Source organism: Diceros bicornis, chromosome 30, assembly GCF_020826845.1.
Source record: "Diceros bicornis minor isolate mBicDic1 chromosome 30, mDicBic1.mat.cur, whole genome shotgun sequence".
Taxonomy (NCBI): domain Eukaryota; kingdom Metazoa; phylum Chordata; class Mammalia; order Perissodactyla; family Rhinocerotidae; genus Diceros; species Diceros bicornis.
This window is the reverse complement of record NC_080769.1, coordinates 14,767,233-14,792,186: the sequence shown is the minus strand read 5'-3', so window position 1 is coordinate 14,792,186 and position 24,954 is coordinate 14,767,233. Positions and strand designations below refer to the sequence as shown.

Genomic DNA, 24,954 nt, shown 5'->3' with positions numbered 1-24,954 from the left:
CAGCAGTGACCACTATCGGGCTAGAGTGCACAGTCCCAGAGAGCACACAGTTCTGTCCCAGATCCACCATTTGACCCAAGGCTGTGCAGCCCCTGTGTCCACAAGGCCTGTGTGACCTCACAGTGCCCATCCCTGGGGCAGGCAGGGTGCCCTTCCCTGCGAGGTGCAGTGAAGACAGAAGGAGCAGCAGGGGCCTGGCTTCCTGAGGACAGACTGGGCTGCTTTAGGAAGAAAGGAACCCCCACCCACTCCATCCACCTGCCAGCCTGGAGGAAGAGGGCCAGCTGATGGGTCCGCATGGAAGCCAGAGACCTGCTCATTCTGCCAGCTCCTCACCTCCCGGAACAGTCCAGGCAACACCACTGTATCCCGTGACCAAGGCCTCCTGCCCCAAACAGTCCCCACCTGCCCCTGCAGCTCACACCCCTGCTTCCTGTCAAGCTGGACAAGACAGACCGTTATTTCTCAGGGAACCTTAAGTGAAAAACTTCCCAAAGCACATCCTGCCTGGTCCCTCCCCTCCTCACCTCCCCTCCTTCCAGATCTCCAGCCTCCACTCACCTCCTTGAGCATCTTCCTGCTCTCCCGCTGGCTTGTTTTCATCAACTTTTTAAGTTTTGTACAGTTCTTCCTGAGGAGGGAAAAAAGGAAAGAAACACTGTGGAATGGTTTGAGGGTAAATCCCTTTTGTTTGAAAACCCAGAAGACCCAGCCAGCCAGGATGAGCGTTTTTACTGTGTCCTCTGAGCCCTGAGGTGTCTGGGACTGGGGAGGGGCTCTCCTATTGTCACCTGGGGCCTCCATTCTCTTATCTTCTCAGCAGATGTGTTTTAAACAGTCTTAATTTCATGTGGACAGAGAGTTCTGTTGCTGAAAACACTTGAAAATCTTCAATTTGGCTCAAGCCACTATCTCTCACTTAGGGAAACTGATTCCTGAAGCAGAACCACTGGCCTAAGTTTTCAGAAAGACTCTAAGCCTGCCAACCAGGTCAGACCCTATCCCCAGGGTTTGCTGTCTCCCAGGAGGTCCCAACTGACTGAAGGGCAATGCCAGCCCTGTGGGGGGTGTCTGGTCCACCCAGGTGGTGCTCGCATGGAGAGAGGCCTACCCACCTGGACACCCATTCTCCATGTCTCTTTTAAACGCTGAATGGAGGGGCCCTGCAGAGCCCAGAGGATCGCATGGAGAGAGGAAAGGTTCCTCAGGCCTTGGCATTCCTGGGGAAGGGAAGAGAATGAGCTGTGAGGGGGAACTTGAGCCCTGCTTCCTCTGGCTTCTGTCGCCTCACTGACGTCTCTTGTCCTGGATGAGACAGCGGCTCAGGGAACCCGGGAAAGGCACAGCTGGAACCTGATGAGGAATACTTCCAGGGAGGAGGACTTCAGCTCAAGCCAAGGAAGGAGCCCAGGAAGGGGTGAGCTTCCCACCACTGGGACCAGGAGTCTGGTCATCGAGGCACTGGCAGGAGGGGCCTAAGGACTGTGCAAAGGCTCAGACCACAGACTTCAAACATGAGAGCTGAGAAAGGAGAAGGGGCAGTTCCCCCGACTCCAGAGAGGGGCTCCCAGGGCCTCCCACATCTTACCTTGGCCACCTGGATCCAGAGCTCCACCACCCTGGCCCTGTCCTGGGCCATCATGCTCAGGTCCCCAACGCAGGTGGTGACGACACATTCGACCACTCTGTTAAAGTGGGTTTTGGTGGCACGGATGGTGGGTGCCAGGTGCTCATTGCCCCTGTTGTCACACTGGTTCCAGATGGAGTCCAGGAAGTCGTGGGGCATCACTTTCTTGAAGAGCTCCTGGGGAGGACAGGGAGTGTCACCCAGCCCTGCCACAGCCCAGCTCAGCGTCCGCAGCCCCCAGTCCCAGGCCCCAGTCCCAGGCCGGGTCAGTGGTGAGAGCTGGAGCTCAGGAAGCTGAGAATGCGGCCTGAGGCTTGTGGGAGTCCCTGGGTTTTGCCTGTGTCCCCTGAAGGCACCCAGCACAGGATGACCCAGGACCCGATACTGTGGCTCAGGGAAGTGGCATTTGCTCGCCGCCCAGTCTCACTTCCTCCAAGCACCAGAACTCGGCTCATGCTTGACCATCTCTAGGGGCATCTTCCACCCATTCTGACCATCCTGGGGTCTGACTCCTCTTTCAGATGCACATTCCCCCAAGGCAGCAACAACCCCGGGCTTTGTTTGTTTGTCTGCCATATAGTCATGTACACATGAGGTGCCTAATTAGTGCTGAGGCTGTTGAGGCCTCCTGGGCAAATGAGTGTTCTACCCAAGGACGAGACAGCACTTCAGTGAGCTCCCCTCCCCCACCAAAGCGCAGACTCTGCCCAACTTCCTCTCTGCTCCACCTCATCCACCTGTACAGCCACTCTGCATGGCAGCTGCTCTCAAAGTCCATCCCTACTGTCCACATGAGGACAGCAAAGGCTTGGGAGTTAAGAAGGCTGCTCAGGTCACCTGAGGGTAAGCAGGGAAGCTGGACCGAGATCATGGGATTCTGGATCAGGAAATGGCAGGTCTGGGGCAGCTGAGGGCACAGGGAAGGCCGACCCCACCTGCCGTGAGAGCCCCGCTGCTCACCACATCCATCAGTGTCAACTGCTCTGCCACCAGCCGGGGAGGGAACTAGAAGAAGTCAGGCTTTTCCTCCCTCAGCAGGTTCTTTGTGGTCACGTCCCAGGGGCAGGCGGGCTCTGGGGCTGGATCTGGCTCTGCTGTTATCTCTCCAGGTGGAGGGAGGATTCTCCCTGGAGCCAATGGTCCAGCTGGCTCCAGCTCAGGAGCTGGCACTGGGGCTGGAGCTGATGTTGGTGGTGGCTCTGGCCCTGGAGGGACTGATGGAGGTGACACTGGCTCCAGCTCTAGCACAGGTGGTGCAACTAGAGCTGGAGCTGGATCTAGCCGTGGAGCTGGCCCTTGCTCTGTCTCTGGAGCTGGAGGGAGCTCTGGAGATGGTACTGCAGCAGGAGAAAGAAACAGTGTCACTCAAGTAGCTGACTTCCCCTGTTACTGCCAAAGCCAGGAAAGACCCCACTGCCTTGAAGTGATCCAAGCCTCTGAACACTCTGCAAATTGTCTTCCCAGACTGCAGTCGCCTCACCTTCCAGCTCTGCCTCAATGGGCCGTGGATGCTCCAGCTGGACCTGGAGAAGGTAGGCGTGGCCCTCTAGCCCTGAGCCAGGCAAGCTGAGATGCAGAGAGGCCAGCTTCATGCTGAAGCAGGGATAGTGCCGGGGCTTCCAGAAATCCTGGCCTGGGTCCAGGCAGGTTCCCACCAGAGAAGAGATGGCACTGGGGGAGGCAACTGGGCAACAGAGTAAGAGGCCTGGCCTTTCCCTCCACACTTCTCACCCAAGGCACCTGGCTTAGGACTGGGCCCCGATGCCTGCCCCTTCCCATTGAGGGGAGAGCCCCATGGCAGCCCTGACCCCTGTCAGGCTGTCCTGGCAGTGGCAGGCCTGCTTACACAGCAGGTTGAACACAGATTCTGTCATGACTCTCTTCCCGCTGACACTCTTCTCCCAAAGGGCCGGGACACAGCCCACCCCAGCCCTCCACGCACTTGTACAACTGGAGTGAGCACTGAGGCAGATTTGTGAGCAACCTGCTCACACATGTCTTGTCTTGGGCCTGGAGGTGGAGGTCAGAAGAGGTGGATGTGGAGAAGGGGAGGCAGATTTTGATGGGTCTGTGGTGGGAATGGGTCTCTTGGGCACAACTCAGCCAAGCCACCCCTCTGCTTCCCAGGGGTCCTGACACCCATCCAAGCTCTTTGAGTCCTGTCCTCTTGGATTGGAAGCCACCAGACCTCGGCCTTCCCATGGAAATCAAAAGATGCGTGAGATGTGGGTTCTGACAGGCCCGCCCCAGCCACAGCCCCCATCTCTCCCTCCACACCTTGTTCTATAGAGACAGGAAGCCCTTCTTCGGGACCCAAAGACCACTTACGTTTTCAGATGGTCCTGCGCTCTGCCCTCCTGGCTGGAACAAGGAAAGATGCCTCCAGATGTAAAGCAGGCTATCAGGGCATCACTTGGGATGTACGATGGAGGACAGGACCTGCGAATGATGTCGAATGTGACTGTCTGACTCTCAGACAATTGAGGCCCAGCGATTGTGTCTCCTTCATTCACTGAGTTTTACTGTCTCCAAAAGTCCTGCATGTAGTAGGTGCTTAATATACTTGGTTGCATGAGTGAAGTCCAACCAGAACCATCCCAGACACCTGAGTGGGCCTGGGGCCCCTCTGCTGCCACAGAGATCCCTGATTGGCTACCACAAGGAAAACGACCAGGACTCGCTGGACAGAATCTCCAACTCCTTGACAGGGTGGTTTCCATGTGCTTTTCCAAACTCAGAAAGGCCATATCCCAGAAAAGGATGAGGCAGACTACTTTTCGTGACAAAGAGAGAAATAATAACCAGGAACAACCACAGCATGTCCACAGCCCTCTCTGCAGATCCAGGCACCAGGTAAGCACCTGCCATGGCTAATCCCATTAGTCCCTACAAGATCACCATGAAATTTATCCTCCGCCCCTCCACTTTTCAGAAGAGCAAACTGAGGCTCAGAGAGATGCGGGGATTTGCCCAAGGTACACAGCTGGCAGTGGGCAGAGTGACCACTGTGCTGAGGAGGGAGTGGCTAATCACCTAGTAAACAGCTGGTCCAGGACCTGGTGGGATGTGTCTGAGGCCGAGTAGTTGACCATGAAGGTGGTGAAGCTGGAGATGTTCCTCCTCAGGAAAGCTGGTGCCATGGACTCTGTCAGCTTCTCCATCACGCCTGCCTGGAGGGCACGCATCCTGCAGGCCTCATTTAGATTCACAGTGGACTCATCCTCACACTGGGGGAGAGGAGGAGGAACATACAGTCAGTGACATCATGGTGAACCACCAGGAGGACTGAGGTGACACTCTACCCTCCTGTGTAGCTTGTGGGGAGGAGTGGAAGTCCAGATTTCTTTGGGAGTGGGACTGTGGGGCACTGTAGTGAGAAAATTCTGGGGCACCGGGTCCCAGGGGAATCTCATATTTGAGTCTGGATTCTAGTACTGCCTTGATCATCTCAGGGTCCTGGGTGTGAAAACCCCTCGGCACCCACACTCACCTCAGACCAGCCCTGGTCATTGATGGACTGGTGCACCTGTGTCCACTTCAGGGAGATGGCAAACTGGAAACCATCCACCAGCTCCCCGACCATCTCCTGGGTGCAGCTCTGCAGTGACAGTGCGCAGCAGTCAGGACACGAGGGATCAGGGGCCTGCCTGGACTTTGCCACAGAGGGAAACCCCACCACAGATCAGGCACAGAGGGGCATCTGCATAGACTCCACCAGGGAAGGAATGCGAGGACACCTTGAGGGCCCGGCATTCACATGCGGATAGAGGAGCTTGGTCTCCAGCACTCACCTTCCTCTCCTGCAGCCAAGATCTTGAGTATGAACATGACACACTGCCCAACTCCCACCATCTAGCTTCCTGCTCTTGCCCAGGCTGGGTCCTCCTCATCCCCATCTTCCCTAATTCCACCTCCCACCCACACACACACGATGAGGGTCAAGGGGTGTGGGGCTGTCCTTTTGGGATCACAGTTCTGGCCTGACCTAGAGTGGCCGCCCTGGCCTACACTCTTACCTGATGGTTCCTCCTGCCAAAAGGCCACAGACATTCGAGGTGAGGGCTGAGCCAATGACTAAAGCGACTTAACATGCTCTTATTCTCGGCTCTCTGGGGGCCAGAGCCTCGGAAAGTCACGGGACAACACAAGAACCTCCTGCTGTGTCGAGTGTCTCCACTCAAATGAACTGGACAGGAGGCTGTGGTTACAGTGTGGCTGCCTGGTAACCAGAGTTCTAAGTTCTGTTGGGGGCTGTCACCAAGGAAGTGAGGTCACTTCTTCAAGGTTCTATTACTTAGCCCCTTCCTTCAATCAGACCCACTAAAAGCTCCCACAAGGCTGTTGGCTGCTCTCCCTCCTTGCCCATGTCATCTCCATCACTGTACACAAATACCCATCACCACCCTCCCCACAGCTCCTTGGGAGTGGATCCAGGGGCCCAGCTTTGAGGAGACAGAGCTGAGGTCAGACCTCTTTTTCCCTACCAGTTCTGCGTCCTGGAAAAGCTGCTGTGCCTCTCAAGATCTCCCCAGTCTCCCAAGCTGCACAATGAGGATTGGGCTAAAAACACCTTCCTAGGGACCTCGTCAGGTGTACATGTGATAATACGTACAACATCTGTGGGCTGGTGTCACATGTGTATAATACACAGACTTAGAGATGGAGGAAGTACAAGGAGTAGGACATCACATAGAATACCAGTCAGAACTTCTCTAGGTCCCAGATGTGTGATCTTTGGTAAGTCACTGCCGCTCTGAGCCTCATTTTCAGGTCTGCATCCTGAAGGGGTTGAAATTAGAGGAAATTCAGACATTGTGATCCACTGGCATTAAGCATTCCACGGTCCCCTGTTTTACTCAGAATCAGTCCCAACTGCCTCATGTTGTTCTATGTGGTGGGAGCCTCCGCAATGGTCCCAATGCTCCCTGCCTCCTGGAGTGCACATCCTTGTGTCACCACTAAGTGGTCAGTATCTGGCTTCTGAACAACAGAACACAGCCAAAGTTATGGGATGTCACTTCCAAGTTTTAATTACAAAACGTCTGTCACTTCCCGATTACTGGCTTACTTAGGTTCCCTACTTACCTCCCTCATTCTGTTTCCATCTCTCTCTCTCTCTCTCTCTCTCTCTCTCGCTCTCGCTCTCTATCAAATCGCCAGAACTGGGAGAGCAAGTGCTGATGTTTTCAGTTGCACTATGTAGAGGCTCCATAGGAGAGAACTGAGGGAGTGTCCCGCCAACATACAGACAGGAGCTCAGAATCTCAGTCCAAATGGATCCTGACAAAACCCATGTGAGTGATCTTGGATGGGAATCCTCCCCCATTTGAGCCCTGTTGAGACCACAGCCCCTTCTACACAGAGACTTTGAGGCAGAGGCACCCAGCTAAGCCATGCCTGATGCTTGGCTAACAGAAATTGTGAGATGTTAAATATTTGTACTTTATAGGTGGCAGGTTTTGGAGTAATGTTGTCACAGAGGAACAGAAAGTAACAGTCTACTATGTCCCAGGATCCAGCCTGATCACCCTCCTCTCTCCACTTCTCTCTCTTCTCAGGCTCTCTCCAGCCACACTGGCCGCATTTCTGACCTTCCCTGGTCAAACTCGCTTCTTCCTGTGAGTCTCTGCACCAGGGAGCCTTCTCCTTGACACACTAACTGTTCCCAGACATAGGCAGGGGTGCTTACACTTGTCATTCTGGTCATAACAAAGGTCTGAAATGCCTCAGGGAGGCCTTTCAGAACCTCCTAGCACAGTCTCTACCATCACAGATCTCACATCCACAAGAGCATTACATGATTTCCTCCTCCTTCCTCCCAGTGAGATAAAATGAGTGCATGAGGAAGGGCTGTCTGCTTTGCCTGAAGCAGAGGCAACTCCTTCTGGTTATACCAGGAACACGACTGTCTCTTCCAGGCCAAATGTTTTCCACCACGAGTCCGTTGTTTAAGGAAACCGTCATTCCCTCTCTTTCATGGGTCTGGTTTTCCCAACAACACAGTGAACCATCCCCTCTCCCTGTGCTGCATCACCATAAACCCACAGCCAGAAGATAAGCACCAGGTTAAAGCACCACCAGATCCTGAATTCAGTCACTGCTGAAACCCTCCCATCAATGTTGTCATTCAATGGTGACTCCTGAGGACACCTTTCCCCTGAGACCCACTCCCAGCCTGTCCTCAGCTTCTTATAGCAACACTGAGATTTCCTCAGAGTCCTGCCAACCTGGGCAAGAAACATTCTGAAATGTTCTCTGTATTAATTTTCAGGGACTGGGGACATTGGTAAATATAATTTGAGTGTGTATGTGCAGTAGTTTCTACGCAGGTATTCTATTTTTCAGACATAGATAAAATACTGTGGCTACTCGATGCACCAAGAAAATGGATAACTGATCAAATTTTTTCATGATGTGAAGTCTTTAGAGAGTAAATGTCATGGTTAAGAGCACAGAGTATGGAGCTAACGCCTCACGTCCAAATTCCAGCTCATCCCTTATTAGATATTTGTATTGACTGAGTTACTTACCTGATTGGTGCCTCAGTTTCTTCATCTCTCAGTTGGCAATAATGATCAGCATACGTATTTTGTAGGTTTATGGAGAGTATTAAAGGAGTTAATGTTTGAAAAATGCTTGGAACACCTAGTGTATTGCCAGTGCTGTACCTATATATTAGAAATAAAGTTTAGAAATTCTTCTGACACTGCCTGTGAGCCCCAGAGGGTGAGACTGTTGCCTGGATGTATGTAGAAAGCACTCCACGACACACGATGAATAAATGAGTGAACAACATTGGCAAATGCATTACCAATGTCACTTGTGTCACCCTACAGGCATTCCCAAGCCGAAACACACGCAGACATTCCTGCTCTGTCCTGCATCACATTCCCTGGAGGAATTACTGGGGCTTCTTGGACCCTGGTAACCGTGCCCACTAAAGGTTCTTTTCTGTCAGCAAACCCCAGTCTTTGTCCAATTGCTGCAGCTCACAGGGTCTGCGCTCTGATCCTTGTCTTCACTCGAGGGTGAAGTGCCATTCCCAGAGCAGGGCACATGCAGAGCCTGAGCCTTGAAGAAAATGTTTCCCTGGCCTGGGGCAGGTAGAAGAGCGCAGGGACAGAGTGGGATTTGGGGAAAATCCTCCAGGTGTTGTCAGAAGGGATGGAGGCAGGGGATGTGTCAGCAAGGACTGGTCAGGGTGGTGGGCCTCGGTGGTTAAATAGTAGGGGGGCTGGGAAGTTTCATAGGTTCTAGCATAATACAATCAATATGACGGTCATGAAATCAGAATCAGCCTAATTAAGGCCCAATTAACCCAATGTCAGCTGTTCCCTGACTCTCTAATCCAGTAGTGACTTATAATAAGGGTATTCGTGTTCTATCATCTCCTTTTCATTGACTGGCTAGAGTAATTCTTCTTTACATAGCCTGTCTATTTTTACATAGTAAAGAAAAAGTGAGTTTTAAAACAACCCTCCTTGGAAAAGTCTCCCTAACATATTGAATTAATAACAGAAGCCACGACAGGAAATTCACCACGTATCTTGAGCTTTAGTCTCTGGTTTTAGATCTTCCTAACTGGTAAATTACCTTGACTTCTGCCTTCTTTCTTGAGATTAGTCCACTTAGGACTAAGTAAGAGTGCAACCTCATACCATGTGAGAAGTGGTGGGACTCTAGGAAGAGGTTTGTTTCATTCTGTCAGTGTGTGTGTGTGTGTGTGTGTGTGTGTGTGTGTGAGTGTGTATGAGACTTTTTGCTGCATCTTGCAGTGTGGGCCAGTGTAGACTCCTTTTCTAGGGAAAAAATTTCCCTAATCACTTTCTCTGGACTTTCTTTTCACTGATGGCTTCACCAGCACTGTCCAATTGTAACATTAAGCACTCTATATTATGGAATACAAATTTTTTTTTAGTAGCCACATTTTAAAAAATGAAAACAAACAGGTGAAACTAATTTTAATAGTATATTTTAACCCACTATAACCAAGATATTATCAATGTGGGTGCAGTTTATACAAAACTTAATAATGAGAGAGTTTACATTTTTGCCCTGGGTTTCATAAATCCAGTGTGTACTTCCCACTTACAGTACAATCTCCATTTGTTAAGTTGAGTTTTTTCAGACATACATTCTCTGTACTGAGATTTAATGTTCACAGTTGTCAAATAAGAGTCACTAGGAGTGGGGTGGATGATCATTTCACTACTGATTTAAGCTCTAATGGAGCTATGAACACCAACTGGTCAATGGGTTAATCAAATGAATAGTCATATAGTATAGAAGAATGGCATGATTTGGGATTTAGAAAAAGACTGGGGACTGTGTTTCCTGACAGGGAGCACCAAGGATTTTGTTGTTGAGAGTGACAAGGACAAAAAGAGAATAAAGTCATACACATAAGCGTCTAACAACATGGTGGAGAAGAAATGACCTGCCGTAGTCCTGAGTTTTGACCTCGTTGTTTCTTTTCTTGACCCAAATATCTTTGATGATGTCCCAGGACACAGGTCAGATTAATCCCCACAGGGAGAGAGGGAGGGTAGAAGTACAAGGCATCTGACTTAATTGTCCTGGGAAGGCAGGCTTCATTTATCACTCTGATCCACATTCACAATTTATTTTTATAGGGTAAGAGGAAAAGAAGTATGATGGTCAAATCATCACAGAGGAAGTGAAATGACTGTGGAAAGCAATCTAAACCAAAGCCTGGTTTGAGCATCTCCATCCCTTTGAGGATGTCCAGTTACATATTCAAGAGGCCAGTTACTAGAATCACATCCTATCCTGGCAATGAGGTCAGATGCCATCAATGGGAGGAAACCTTGGAGCAGCCCCAACAACTCTGCTGGCAGAAGAGACTGCAAGGTCTCCAGGCCTGCAGAGTGCAGGAGAACTGTTAAGTGCTTTGGACCTTGCCAAAGCCCTGCCCAACCTTGGACCTAGTTGCACAGGTGTATCCCTTCCAGGTGAGCTCGCAGGTGTTCTGAACTCCAGTCCCATGCCCACCCCTGCCTGGTCTTCAGATTCGGCAGAGACGATCTCAGGAGCTGGTCTGTACATCCCACAGCTCCTTTGCAAACAACTTCTGGTGACTGAGGAGGATATCAGGAAGCAGGAAGGGAAAGTGAAGACGGCAAGAGAGAGACTGGCGGTAGCACTGATGCAGACAGAGTCGCTAGCGAGGCAGGGAGAGTGAGGGGCCAAGAAGGATGTCCCGAGAAACACGATGAAGAAAACAGAAGACAGCGCAGATGACATGGAGCTCACACTACATTAATGCCTCTGCAGGGGTCCTGATGTCTTCTTGCTTTGAGCTCTTGAAACTTTAATATATACCAATACTTTTCTTTTCTTTGATTCCTTTGCATGACAGAGAAGATACAGACAGTGATCCTTCGGAGGTGAGAGACTGGGTTTCAGGTGAGGAGAGAAAGGAGATCTTTCCTTCTCATTTTGTTCTCTCATTTTCCTTTACTGAGTGTTATCTATTTGTATTTTAAGACCAAGAGTTATCACAGTCAGGGGATTCTTTAGAGTTTTGCCCTCACAGTCACAGAGAAAACCTACCTAGTCCAAATGGATTGTCCTTTTTGTGTAATATTCCAATAGATTCCAACATATTATTTCACTAAAGAGCTGTTATATCTGTCTTCTCAAAAAAGACACCTACTTCTGCGTCTCTATTTTTCTGGTATTTGTTGCATGTTGAATCACAGTTGCATATAATGAAATACTGGATTGTCCCTTTTTTCAGATTTATATGTGTTGGAAATTTGATTCATGAAAACTGATATGCCATTGTGGTATCATGCTGTCAGGAGAACGACTGTTTTCAGCATCACAAGTCTCACAATAAGCCAGTGTGTTGGGATTTGTCTATTTGCCTGATCGAGCATGTTGCACTCTTCAAATCCTCTTTATCATTACCTACTTTTGTCCCACAGATTTATCAGTTTCTGAGAGCAATGTGTTAAACCATAATAGAGTATCTTAGTATTTATATCTTCCCTAAAAAATGAGTTATTTTTTAGCTAAATCTTCTCTCCTCTATTCTTCCATGTGGTAATCATCTGGAATTTTGGTTCGAATGTGTTTTTAATGTCTTGTTTTAAAACTAATAATAAATGAGACAGTCTGTTTTTTCCTTTCCTCGTGACTCCTGTTACGTTTTCCTGGGTTCACATTTCTTCTTCCTGATGTACATTCTTTACCGGTTCTTTCACTGCAGGCCTGTGGGAGGTCAACTTTGAGTCTGTTTGTAGGTCAGATAACGTCTTTCTTTCTTTGACACATAGTTTGAATAGGTGTGTAATTTAGCCTTGTAGTAATTATTTTCCTTTTTTGCCAAGTTATTTAATATTTCTGAGCCTCCATATCTTTAGCTTAAAATGGGAATAAAACCCTAAAAATGGTGATTGTAACTGAGATAATACACACAGAGCTTGCCTGTCATGTTGCTTAGCAAAAATTAATCAATAATGATAACTATTATTAATCACTATGACATTATTATAATAATGTAATATGTAACAATAATATATTAATGTATAATAATTATTTTACATTAATTTATAATTATAATGTACAGTGCATAATGTATTCAATGTATAATAATAGTATATTAATATTATTAATCATTATAATCTCCAGAGTGTGCATTCTTGGAGAATCACTGCTTCAGACTGAGAATGTGAAGCTCACACACAAAAAGTCTGAGAGAGTGCCATGACTGTGACTTTAATTCTCAGCCCTTGGGTATGTTCAGCTGTGGTCGTCTGCACAGTGTGTACAGATAATGTAATCTGTTCCCACAGACCCACTGCAGAACAGCACAGCCTGCCTCATGCCTGGGATGCTCTGGGCTGCTTGTTGGGGAGCGTCTGCTGTGAGGCTAGTTGGACTCTGTACAGAGAAAAGATGAAAAAAGACTCTTTCTTTTCCCTCAGATTTCTCCTGCCAAGTATTATTCACTTTTACATCCAGAGCAGATACTCTCTTCCCAGAGCCTTGGTGTTTCTCTGGGATTCAGGCTTCTCAGACACCTAGTCATTTCAGCTCCTAAGTCCCAAGATGACTGCAGAGTCATGTCTCACCCACTCCTCTCATCTTGGCCTATTTCCCGTCATGGAGGACCCATGAGTGGGGAGAGGAGCCATCGCGGGAGATTGATCTGGAAGTCCTGGTGAATCTGAGCTTCAGAGAATGAAGCAGACAATGGGAACCTGGGACTGCCAGGCCTTCTTCTTCAGGGGGAAGAATATTGAGGAACCAAGAGGGGTGTGATGGCTGCACAGAGTCAAGGGGAGGGATGTTCCAAAGTTTCCTAAGAAGGGAAAACTTGCACTGAAGTGGGGATTCGATTTTACATGATGGCAATGTCTGTGCTGGTCTCACCAATTCTGGTGTCCCTGAGGGATGAACTGGTGTGACACCACAGGACAGAAGTTGCAGTCACTTTCAGGACTTAAGGAACGTGAAACCTTTCAGCTTAGTCCCCTGTGAGCCAGTCAGGGGCCAAGTCTAGAAAGGCTTGGAGCCTGAGTCTGTCCAATGTGGTTTCGTTCTGTTCCAGCCAAGCTCCTCTGGACCCCAGCTGGGAAAAGGGGACCTCAGATCTAGTCAGATCTAGTCATCGCAGCTTCCGTAGGTCGCCATGAGGCAGGAAATAGCCCAGGCATCGTCACTGGACCTCACAGTCGCCCTCCTTCTTCTGCCGGCAGACAGTGACTTGTGAGGTGAGGAGAGTGCATCAGAATGGTCCAGTCAGCTACCCAGTATGGGAGACTTCAGGGGCAGGAGATGCCAAAGCCACAGAGACCCAATGCCTCCTGTGTCTCCCTCTTCCTTTTGTCCAATTAATTTTCACCCTCAGTCCTTCTTTTCCTTCCCTTTTCCCTCTTTTGGCTCTCTCTCCCTCTCTTTCCCATACGTGTTCTAGCTTAATTGAGGTATTAACGACATACAGTAAACTGCACACATTTAAAGTGAACAATTTGATACATTTTGATTATAACTTATTGAACCATCACCACAATCAAGAAAAGGAACGCTATCTTCCCCAAATTTCCTCATGCTCATTTTAATTCCTCCTTCCTTGCCGTTTGCAAACACATTCTCATTCCCAGGCAACCAGTGTTCCGGTATATGTCCCTATAGATTTTCCTGTATTATCCAAAAATGTTTATAAATGGATCACATACTATGTAATCATTTTTTACTGTCTTCTTTCACTCAGCATTATTATTTTGAGATTTATGCTTGTCATTGCATGTACTATGAATTCATTCCTATCCCCAACCCTTCCCTGGCAGCACTGTGCACACGCCCAAGCACTTCCCAGGTTGGCGTGAGAGCCAATAGTACTGCTGCATCCCCAAAAGTAGGAATGCGCCTGGTGCAACTTTGGGAGGGGTTGGCGGCAGCCCTGGACCCGCACATGAATGCTTTCCTGGATGGCTGGAGAGCCCACCGTGCCACTGGAGTCCCAATGATTGGCCAATGCTCAGACCCGTGAAGAAGCCCCACCCACCAAGCACAGAGGCTGCCATGAACATGAGAAAAGGCAGCAGCAGATACACGCACACATGCAGATGCTTTCCCAGATGCACACACACCCATAGTAGTGCTGCGCTCTCACAACTGGGTACTTGCCTCCTTGTGGCGGGAGCTCTGAGCCCAGTGTAAATGCTTTCTCAGCGGGTGGGAACACCCACTGTACCCACACAACTTCCAGCATATGGGGGGGATCAGAAACACAGCTCATGCTTCCCCCACAGCAGTAGCAGGTGGAATCTGTGACCTGATACTACCACAAATACGCAGGCAAAAGATTAGTTCATCAAACACCATAAGAAACTACAGTAACAATTCAGAGCAGAAGGAAATGACAAATCTCCAGAAACCAACCTTGAAGTCACAGAAATTTACAATCTAAATGACAGAGTTCAAAATAACTGTGATAAAGAAACTCACCAATTTACAAGAATATTCAGACAGTTCGATGAACTCAGGAATAAAATTAATGAGGAAAAGGAATACTTGATCAAAGAGACTGAAACTATTAAAAAAAAAAACAAGCAGAAATTCTGGATATGAAGAACATAATTAATGAGATAAAAAAGAATCTAGAATCCTTAAAAAATAGAGCTGATATTATGGATGAAAGAATTAGTGATAGGATAGAAATATAGAAATTCTTCCAGTGGACGATGAGAGAGAACTCTGATTTTTAAAAAAGGAAGGAATACTTGGAGAAATATACGACTCAATTATAAAAGCAACATAAGAATTATACATATTCCAGAGGGAGAAGAGAGGCAGAAAGGAGCAGAGAGCTTGTTCAAAGAAATAATAGCTGAGAACTTCCCAAACCTGAGGAAGAACCGGACTTACAAATACGTGAAGCCAACAGAACGCCTAATTACATCAATGCTAAAAGACCTTCTCCAAGGCATATAATAGTAAAATTGGCAAAAACCAATGACAAAGAAAAAATATTAAGAGAAGCAAGACAGAAAAAAATAACCTACAAAGGAACCCCTATCAGGCTTTCAACATATTTCTTGGCAGAAACTTTACAGGCAAGGAAAGAATAGAATGATATATTAAAAATACTGAAAGACAAAAATTTTCAGCCAAGAATACTCTATCCAGTGAAATGATCCTTATGATACAATGGAGAAATAAAAGTTTTCCCAGATAAACAAAGGCTGAGGGAATTCATCAACACTAGATCTCCCATATAAGCAATGATCAAGAACGCCCTCATACCTGAAACAAAAAGAAGGCAAATGTCTACAAAGCTTTGAGCAAAGAGATAAATAGACAGACAAAATCAGAAAGCTACAGCTCTGTTTCACAACAGGGTAGCAAATACTTAATTATAACTTAAAAGAAGAAGGGAAGGAAAGCATCAAAAGTAACTAGAAACACTTCAACTTAGTCACAAACACACAACACAAAAATGAATAACTTGTGACAACAATAACTCAGAAGGAGAAGAGGAAAGGGATGGAACCTGCTTAGACTAATGGAGACAAGAGGCTATCAGAAGATGGACTATCTCATCTATGAGATCTTCATACAAACCTCACAGTAACCATCAAACAAAAAATCAGAGCAGAGCCATACATCATAAAAAAAGAGAAAACCTCCACAGACAACCCCCAAAATGAAATGGTAGTCAGAAACACAAAGGAAGAGAAACAATGGAAATATAGGTTAGGTGGGATTAAGCCCTCATGTATCAATAATCACTCTAAATGTAAATTGATTGCATTCTCCAATCAACAGACACAGAGTGGTGGGGTGGATTAGAAAACAAGACCCAACAATATGCTGCCTCCAGGAAACACATCTCAGCTCTAAAAACAAACAGGCTCAGAATGAAGGGATGGGAGACAATACTCCAAGCAAATGGCAAATAAAAGAAAGTAGGTGTTGCCATACTTATACCAGACAAAGCAGACTTCAAGATAAAAAAGACTATGAGAGACAAAGAGGGGCAGTATACAATGATAAAGGGGACTTTCCACCCAGAGGACATAACACTTATAAAGATATATGCACCTAACACAGCAGCACAAAAGAATACAAAGCAACTATTAATAGACCCAAAGGGAGAAATTAACAGCAACACAATAATAGCAGGGGACCTGAACACCCCACTTACATCCATGGATAGATCATGCAGAGAAAGGCAACAAGTAAACAGTGGAATTAAATGAAACATATGATCAGATGAACTTAATCGATATACATAGAGCATACCCTCCCAAAACAGCAGAATACACATTCTTCTTAAGTGCACATGGAACATTCTCAAAGACAGACCATATGTTGTGAAACAAGGCAAGCCTGAATAAATTTAAGATTGAAATCATATCAAGCTTCTTTTCTGAACACAATGCTATGACACTAGAAATCAACTACAAGAACAAAGATGGGGAAGTCACAAAAATGTGGAGACTAAAGAACACGTGACTGAAGAACCATTGGATCAATGAACAAATCAAAGGAGAAATCAAAAAATACCTGAAGACAAAGGAAAATGAAAAGACAACAAAACAACTCTTATGGGATGCAGCAAAAGCAGTTCTAAGAAGGAAATTCATAGCAATACAAGCACACCTCAACAATAAGTAAAATACCAAATAACAATAAGAAAAATACCAAATAAGTAACCTTAAACTACACCTAATAGAACCAGAAAATGAAGAACAAATGAAGCCCAAAGTAGCAGAATGAGGGAAATAATAAAAATTAGAGCAGAAATAAATGAAATAGAGACTAAAAAAACAGTAGAAAGGATCAATGAAACAAAGAGCTGGTTCTTTGAGAAGACTGAAACAAAACTGACAGACCCTTAGCCAGACTCACTAAGAAAAAAAAAGAGAAGGCTCAAAGACATAAAATTAGAAATGAAAGAGGAGAAATTACAACAGATACCACAGAAATCCAAAGGACAATAAGAGAATACACTGAACAACTTACATGCCACCAAATTGGATAACCTAAAAGAAATAGATAAATTCTTAGAGTCATACAACCTCCCAAAACTGAATCAAGAAGAAATAGAGAAAATGAACAGACCAATCACAAGTAAAGAGATCGAAATGGTCATCAAAAACCTCCCAAAAAACAAAAGTCCAGGACCAGATGTCTTCTTTGGAGAATTCTACCAAATATTCAAACAAGATTTAATACCCATGCTTCTCAATCTATTCGAAACAGTTGAAGAAGATGGAACACTTCCTAATTCATTCTATGAGGCCAACATCGCCCTGACAGCAAAAGCAGATAAGGATAGCACAAAGAAGGAATATTACAGGCCAATATCACTGATGAACACAGATGCAAAAATCCTCAACTAAATATCAGCAAATCGAACACAGCAATATATTAAAAGGATCATATACCATGATCAGGTGGAATTTATACCATGGATGCAGAGATAGTTCAACATCCGCAAATCAATCAATGTGATACACCACATTAACAAAATGAGGAATAAAAATCACATGATCCTCTCCACAGATGCAGAGAAAGGATGTGACAAGATCCAACATCCATTTATGATAAAAACTCTCAATAAAATGGGTATAGAAGGAACGTACCTCAACACAATAAAGGCCATATATCACAAACCCACAGCCAACATCATACTTAATGGTGAAAAACTTAAAGCCATTCCTCTGAGAACAGGAAGAAGACAAAGGTGCCCACTCTCGCCACTCCCATTCAACATAGTACTGGAGGTTTTGGCCAGAGCAATTAGGCTGGAAAAAGAAATAAAAGGAATCCAAATTGGAAGGGAAGAAATGAAACTCTTGCTGTTTGCAGATGACATAATTGTGAATATAGAAAACCCTAAAGAATCCATCAGAAAACTATTAGAAATAATCAACTACTACAGCAAAGTTGCAGCGTAGAAAACCAACTTACCACAATCAGTTGCATTTCTATACTCTAATAATGAACTAACAGAAAGAGAACTCAATAATACAATCCCATTTACAATTGCAACAAAAAGAAAAAAGTGTCTAGGGATAAATTTAACCAAAGAGGTTAAAGACCTATACAATGAAAACTATAAGACATTATTGAAAGAAATCAATAATGACCTGAAGTAATGGGAAGATATTCCATGCACATGGATTGGAAGAGTAAACACAGTTAAAATGTCCATATTACCTAAAGTAATCTACAGATTCAATGCAATCCCAATCAGAATCCCAATGACATTCTCCATAGAAATAGAACACAGAATCCTAAAATATATATGGAATAACAAAAGACCTCGAACAGCCAAAGCAATCCTGAGAAGAAAGAACAAAGCAGGAGGCATCGCAATCCTAACCTGAACATATATTACACAGCTATAGTAATCAAAATGGCATGGTACTGGCACACAAGCAGACTCATAGATCAATGGAACAGAACTGAAAGCCCAGAAAGAAAACCACACATCTGTGGTCAGTTAATCTCTGACAAAGGAGCCAAGATCATACAATGGAGAAAGGAAAGTCTCTTCAATAAATGCAGTTGGGAAAACTGGACAGCCACATGCAAAAGAATGAAAGTAGATGATTGTCTTTCACCATACACAAAAATTAACTCAAAATGGATAAAAGACTTGACTCTAACACTTGAAACCATAAAACTCCTAGAAGAAAATATATGCAGTACAGTCTTTGACACCGGTCTTAGCAGCATCTTTTACAATACCATGTCTACTCAGGCAAGGGAAAGAAAAGAAAAAATATACAAATGGGACTACATGAGACTAAAAGGCTTCTGCAAGGCAAAGGAAACGATGAACAAAACGAAAAGACACGGCCGGCCCCATGGCTTAGTGGTTAAGTGCGCGCGAACCGCTACTGGCAGCCCAGGTTCGGATCCCAGACGCGCACAGACGCACCGCTTATCCGGCCATGCTGAGGCCGCGTCCCACATACAGCAACTAGAAGGATGTGCAACTATGACATACAACTATCAACTGGGACTTTGGGGAAAAAAAAAAAGGAGGATTGGCAATAGATGTTAGCTCAGAGCCGGTCTTCCTCAGAAAAAAAGAGGAGGATTAGCACGGATGTTAGCTCAGGGCTGATCTTCCTCACAAAAAAAAAAAAGAAAACGAAAAGACAACCCACCAACTGGGAGAAAATATTTGCAAATCATATATCCGACAAGGGGTTAATCTCCAAAATATATAAACAACTCATACAACCCAACAACAAAAAAACAGATAATCCAATCTAAAAATGGGCAGAGGATATGAACAGACATTTTTCCAAAGAAGATATACAGAAGGCCAACAGATACATGAAAAGATGTATAACATCACTAATTATTAGGGATATTCAAATCAAAACTACAATGACAGATCACCTTACACCTGTCAGAATGGCTATAACTCCCAAGACAAAAAATAACAAGTGTTGGAGAGGATAAGGAGAAAAGGGCACCCTCACACACTGCTGGTGGGAATGCAAACTGGTGCAGCCACCAGGGACAACACTATGGAGATTTCTCAAAAAATTAAAAATAGAAATACCATACCTTCCAGCTATCCCACTACTGGGTATTTATCCAAAGAAATTTAAATCAACAATTCAAAGAGATTTATGCACCCCTGTGTTCACTGTGGCATTATTCACAACAGCCAAGACATGGAAGCAACCCATGTGCCCTGCTACAGATGAATGGATAAAGAAGATGTGGTATGTATTATATACAATGGAATACTACTCAGTCAGAAAAAAAAGACAAGATCGTCCTGTTTGCAACAACCTGGATGGACCTTGAGGGTATGATGTTAAACGAAATAAGCCAGACAAAGACAAATAGCATGATTTCACTCACATGTAGAAGATAAACATACACAGGGATAAAGAGAACAGATTAGTGGTTACCAGAGGGGAAGGGGGCCGGGGGTTGAGTGAAAGAGTTAAAGGGGCACATATGCATGGTGATGGATAAAAGTTAGACTACTGCTGGTAAGCATGATGCAGTCTATACAGAAATTCACAAATAATAATGAACACCCGAAATTACACAATGTTAAAACCCTTTATAATTTCAATAGAATAATTAAAAAAAAAAATAATTCATTCCTTTTTATGGTTGAATAGTATCCCACTGTGGGGATATATCACACTTTGTGTATCTGTTCAACAGTAGATGGACATTTGGGTTGTTTTCCATTTTTATCTACTATAAATAGGTTGTTATCAACATGTGTGTACAAGTCTGTGTATAGACATATGTGTTTATTTCCCTTGGATGGATTCCTAGGAGAGGAATGGCTGGGTAGACGTATGTAATTATTAAAGATGCATCCAAGCTATTTTTCACCAGTACTCGATGAGAGTTTCAGTGACTTGACATCTTCAACAACACTTGCTATAGTCAGTCTTTTTAATTTTAGCCATTTTCAAGTGTGGTGGAAACTCATGACGACTGTCACTTACATTTCCCCAATGACTCATGTTGTGAAGGAGAAGGCAAGCCACACACAGACTGGGATAAAACATCTGCAAAACATATCCCTAGAAAAGGATGTGTATTTATAATATATAAAGAGCTCTTACAACCCAATAGTAAGAAGACAAGCAACACGTCATGGCTTACCAGGACACAGCAGATCAGGCCTGTGATGAGCACCAGGAGTCCCGCCAAGCAGATGAGGATGAGGGCCCAGAAGGGGAGGTCTGGGGAGACATGTGGTGGGGTGAGCCATGTCCTGTCATCGCCCCAGGGCTGCTGGTGACCCCACTGTGCCTCAACTGTCCTTGACAGGGGTTGGCCAACTTTCCTCATCATCCAAGAGCCTGTGTGCATGGTTCTCTTCGATGAGGCACAGCATCAAGATACTCGCCCCCTACCCTGGGCTGAGGCTTCCTGCAGGTTTACCAGGCTTCTCAGTCAAGGTGTCATCTCTGTTGGGAGAATATTCTGGAAGTGAATGAAATGGAGAATGCATGTGAGTGTGTTTCACTCTTTTTAATAAAACTTTTTAGACACAGAAAAATAAAGGGAACAGTCTCATAAACATCCATCATCTAGATTTAACAAGGTATATTCTATCCAATTAAAACAATATTGCATCACTGTATAAATTATTAACACTTGCCACCCTTGATTCATCCCATGTTTTCAATGAAATATTAAAGTCAAGTAGACATCATCATGTTCACCCCATTTTAGTTTCCATCTCTAAAAAGTGAGCACACTTTGCTACAAAATCCAAGACCATTATCACAGAACAAAAGTATAATAAATAAAACCAAATTCATACCTCTGGGCACAGAGGACTGAATTTGGGCTGGACTTTCTTATGACAGCCGGGGGCAGAATGGGTCATCACAGTTGGCAAGCCTAGGGGATCTCTCTAAATTTGTAAAATCCAACTCAAAAATGTTCTTCCGTGCCTAGAAACACATCATCCCCTTCTCTTTTATCTATTTGCTTCATATTCATTTTCTAGGATTAACCTACGATGTAATTTCCTGCAGGAAGTCTTCTCTGATTTACGCCTCCAAGTATGAGTTTGTTCACATCAAATAATTGATAATTTTCAATTCTCTATTCTTGTTATTGCCAGCTACAACATAAACTCCAGGAGGTTAGGACACACAGCACCCAATGGGCATGGGAGGAGGGGTGCAGGTCCCCCTACTTGTACCTCTATCCAGACAAACTCTTAGAGGTGTGCTGTCTGATATGGAGCAGCAAGTCTCTTTTTGAATTAAAATTAATTTTAGTTAAATAAAATAAAAATTCTAGTACCTCAGTAACATTAAAAATCAGTAACAATAAAGACCAGTCACGATACCATCCTTCAAGTACTCAACAGCCACATGCGGCTATGTACTGGACAGCACAGATATAGAACATTCCACCACTGCAGAAAGTTCTAGTGCATTGGTGCTCATCTAGAGCGGGACTTGGAAAACTATAACCTGTGGATCAGAAACCACATCCACCCCCAAACCTGTAAGTCTGCTTCACACACAGCTGGAGGCCCTCACTGACCATCTGGCCCAGTTGCTATCAGTGCAGAGATAAGGAAACAAAAGTCCAGAGAGGGGAGGTGACTAGCTTGAGGTCACAGAGCTGTCTAGGAGAAGGTGAGGGCCTCCTATATTACACCGGTTTCCTTTTCTCTCTCTCAATGGTGGGTAAATACTGGGGGAGTACGCCACCTCCTGCCAGCCTGAGCAAGTTCAATGCTCTCTCAGCCCCAGGCATCCAGAGTCCCCGGAAAGGCCTCACTTTCTTTCCCAATGACCAGGGAGCCTTACCATCCTCAAGGATACTCTGCCTGTCCAGGGTCAAGTTCTGCAGCTGGGTACCATTCTGGGTCAGCCACAGGAATTCCTCATAGATGGCCACTCTGTCCAGTCTCTGTGCCAAGGCGGCAAGGTACATAGGGAGTCCACTCCAGTGTGGTTAGTGTGGGGGACAGACCTGGAAGGGCACAAATATGAACAAGGGTGTCTAGAATTCTACCCTGATTCTAGATTCCCTGCTTCTGGGTCCTGTCCAAGAGAACTTTCTGCAATAATGTCAACATTTGCCGGCACTACCAAATACACTCATTATTAGCCCCATGTTGTTATCAAGCACTTAAAATGTGGCTAGTGTGTGTGAGTGAGGAACTGAATTTCTCATGTAATTTCATTTAAAGTAATTAATTTATACATAAATAACCACAGGGAGAACATTTTTGAAACTCTGGAGTAAGGACTTCTGCAAATGCATAAAAACAATGAGAACACTGGTAAAAATGGTCAAAATCAAGTTTTCAGAAGTTTAGAAATTAATCAACGCCTTGTAAGAATCTGAGGAGGGTTTAGTGAAGAAACATGGTGGAATCTTGATAAACGGAACAAATTTTGTGGCACTATAACTTTCACTATTCCCATCCTGCTCTCACAACATCCTCCATAACTGTGAAAACCGTCAGTGTCAGAACCATGGTGGCTGAGACAACCCGCAGCACAGCAGCCATAATGGGTGTGGAGCTCTGAAAAGACCCCTCCCCACCCAACTGCAACTAGCTGACCTGCCTGGCAGCTCCCCGAAAACGCCCCATGTTCAGGGCTTGTTGTTACTAGACTCAGAGCTTGCCCAGGGAGGAAAGTCTGTCCCCAGGGCACTTGCTAAAAACAACCAGGACTAATTGTTTTCTATTGTAGTTGCCTGAGGGAGTGATACCAGCTGAGGCAGGCAAGAGGTGAGCCAAACACTTAGAAGAAAAATTGGGGGAATGAGATGTCCACAGGGGGCTTTGAAAAGCTCCAGGGTATTTGCGGGCATCTAGAAGACCACAAGGGCTCAGGCCTGTAGCACGCCCAGGAAAGACTTGAGAACATCTTAATCTCTCACCTCTAGTTGAAGGGTTGGCTTAATATCTGAAAACTTGATCATGTAATACACCATATTAATAGAATAAGGGCCAATACCATGCAATCTCAACCACATATACAGAAAAGAATTTGACAAAATACAACGCCCTTCATGTCTAAAAACGAAAACACTCAATAAATTAGGAATAGAAAAAAACTTTCTCAAGCTATAAACAGCATCGATAAAAAACCCACAGCTAACATCATATTCAATGGTGAAAGACTGAAAATTTCCCCTTAAGACCAGGGACAAGACAATGATGTCTTCCCTTATCTCGTATGTTAATCACAGGTACTAGAGGTTCTAATGAGGGCAATTAGGCAAGAAAAAGGAATAAAAGAAACCCTGATTGGAAGGGAAGAGGTAAAACTACTTGTTTTGCAGATGAGAAGATATTGCATATAGAAAAACCTAAAAAATACACTCCTCCCCACACACAATATGTGAACCGAATCTCAATAGGTGTATAAAAAATTTAAATTGCCCCATGTGCTTAGTGGCTCCACTACTGGAGAGCACAGATATTTGTTGAAAGTCTCCAGAAGAGGAGGAGGAGGAGGAGGATGCTGGAGGTTGGTGGCCCCAAATGTTAATGCTTTTCTCATCCCCCGAAAACCTATGGAAGGAGAAGGTAGGATTAGCTGACAGGGATGTGGGGCAGAATGGGCACCATGTCAGTGACTTCCAGATCAAGGATGTGTCACGGGAGCTCAGAGCCATCAGCCACCAGCTCAGCCAATGCTTCCAATCTCCTCAACCTACATCAAGTCAGTGACCAGGCAGAAGTGGAATATGTCTCACAGCTGGCTGCCTCTGTAGAGCTTGGTGACCTAGAACAAACATGAGGGAGAGTGGGTGAGATGGAGGTCTCCTGGGGATGCAGGGAGCCACTGGAGCCGGTGAAAGATCACAGACCTTGGGGCAAGGGAGACCTGATTTCAAATCCTGGCTCTGCCCCTAACTCACTGTGTGACCTTAGGCACAATACTCCCATTTCTGAGCTTCAGTTTACCCATGTGAGAAATGGGGAAGGCAGCTAGGACATCACCTCTGGACACTGAGAGAACCCAGGCACGCAGGGAAAGTGAAGGGTTGAAACAATAACGTAACAGATGTAAGTCAGATGGAGGAATGACGGTGTCCTCAGGGCAAGGAGAGACGGGACAGGGGAGACCCCACCTGGTCCTGGGTGTCCCTCAGCAGGGCGGTGTACTCCGAGGATGTGGGCTCCAGGTCGCTGAGGTTCCCGACGATGATGCGGAAATGTAGCTGGTGCTCTTTCTGGATGGAAAAACTCTGGGCTGCAGAGCCTGGAGCCACCGAGAGGAAGAGCAGACAGGTGGAGACTCTCCGCTCCCAGCACAGAGGCATGGTGGCCCACAGGATCAGGGTGGTGGGTGCAGACGGCG

At 45.6% G+C, this 24,954-nt stretch overlaps 1 long non-coding RNA gene and 1 pseudogene across 1 annotated transcript; both read right to left on the bottom strand.

Annotated features, from left to right (window-relative positions):
* LOC131394240 (adhesion G protein-coupled receptor E1-like) overlaps positions 1-24,954 on the bottom strand; it is a 737,363-nt pseudogene that overhangs the window by 130,957 nt on the left and 581,452 nt on the right.
* Positions 557-20,859, bottom strand: LOC131394499 (uncharacterized). Its single transcript, XR_009216156.1, has 7 exons — positions 20,765-20,859; positions 6,326-6,406; positions 4,661-5,225; positions 3,956-4,066; positions 2,588-2,964; positions 1,589-1,804; positions 557-631 (listed from the first exon to the last, which is right to left on the bottom strand). It is a non-coding gene; the product is annotated as an uncharacterized LOC131394499 (long non-coding RNA).